The sequence below is a fragment of the Homarus americanus genome, unplaced genomic scaffold (assembly GCF_018991925.1).
Source record: "Homarus americanus isolate GMGI-L3 unplaced genomic scaffold, GMGI_Hamer_2.0 scaffold2151, whole genome shotgun sequence".
Classification (NCBI taxonomy): Eukaryota; Metazoa; Arthropoda; class Malacostraca; order Decapoda; family Nephropidae; genus Homarus; species Homarus americanus.
The window spans coordinates 7,868-9,430 of record NW_024736623.1 but is presented as its reverse complement, the minus strand read 5'-3'; the positions used below and the strand labels follow the sequence as shown (position 1 = coordinate 9,430).

General features: G+C 49.6%; 1 pseudogene; it reads right to left on the bottom strand.

Moving 5' to 3' along the window:
• Positions 1-768: 768 nt before the first annotated feature.
• Positions 769-1,138, bottom strand: LOC121872203 (annotated as a pseudogene).
• Between the last annotated feature and the right edge of the window lie 425 nt (positions 1,139-1,563).

Below are 1,563 nucleotides of genomic sequence, written 5' to 3'. Positions count from 1 at the left end.
TGATCTCAGGTCACCACTCCTCCAGATTGTGTCGGATTCAAGTTTGACTCCATAACCTGAATGCCAGATTCGCAACCTTTCGATTTACAACAGGTACCTACTTACTGCTACAGTAGGTAGGTGAACAGGGACCAAGGGGGCTAGGAAGAGTGTCCAAACAACTTGCTCCTGCCTGCCTGTGTGATGTAGTCGTGGCCAGAATTAGGTTAGGATACAGACACATCTGGCTAGTTAGTAACGCTGTACCCATACCGGAACACTCAGCATGTAAACTTGGTGATACACCTTTAAAGCACTACTATATTATTGAATGTGACCCTGTCAAAGACTTCAGGCCACCTCACTTATTGTATCTTGAACTATGTCATTACTTCATTGAGGACATTACATTCTTGCTCTTTATCCCAAATTGGCTAGCCCACACTGGTAAATGTGTACTGTACTGTCAATGAATCTGATGTATTTATTTGTGTATGAACCTGACTGAAAATAAGGTCGCCTCCCTGGCTGCTGCTGCTAAAGCTGCTTCTTGCGCCCTTCTAAGTCCCGTTTAAGTCCCCCACCCCAGGCCCCCACAACCGCCCTTCACATCTACACCATTCTAAAACAATTTCACTCAATTCCCACAATACTATGCTAATTACACGTAAAATAGAGTGTTATCCTGCAAAACGTTGATGTCGTATATTTCTCTCTTTAAGTGATATCCTGTGGCTCCGAAAGGAGCCTGTTTGGTTAGGTTGTCTTGTGTGAACGAACCTTGGGTTCTTATTTCTTCTCTGTCTTCTTGGGGAGGAGCACAGCTTGGATGTTAGGGAAGGACACCCCTTGGGCAATGGTGACTCAGATAGGGAACTTGTTCAGCTCTCGTCATTACGGGCAAGCTGAAGATGACGCCGGGATAATGCGGGTCTTCTTGTTGTTCGCGGGCAGCGTTACCGGCCAACTCGAGCACTTCTGCCAGGTACTCCGCCTGACGGCTGCAAAGGTACACAGGGGCACCTGCACCAACACGCTCAGCATAGTTGCCTTTACGCAAGAGACGGTGGATCCTACCCACGGGGAACTGGAGTCCGGCCCGGCTAGAACGGGACTTTGACTTGCCCTTCACCTTGCCTCCCTTGCCGCGTCCTGACATGTTGCTGCTGCTGCTTTTCGTGATAGGAGTTAAATTTCCGCCCGCCACCTTGGTCTTTTATACCAAGCTCAGGATCAGGCCAGGTGGCCGTCTCGCGGACCCAACCAATGTAAGAGAGCCGTAGCTGCAGCCAGTCTGATCCTGAGCGGCCCGCTCGGTATATAAGGAAAAGTTAGTCGGGCCAGTTTTCAATTTTCTCGCTCCGCGCCACGAGTAACTGTGCCGCCATGCCTCCCAAAACTTCCGGAAAGGCTGCCAAGAAGGCTGGAAAGGCCCAGAAGGCCATTGCCAAGGGTGACAAGAAGAAGAAGCGCAGGAGGAAGAAAAGCTACAGCATCTACATCTACAAGGTACTGAAGCAAGTGCACCCCGACACAGGAGTCTCCTCCAAAGCTATGTCCATCATGAACTCTTTCGTGAACGAC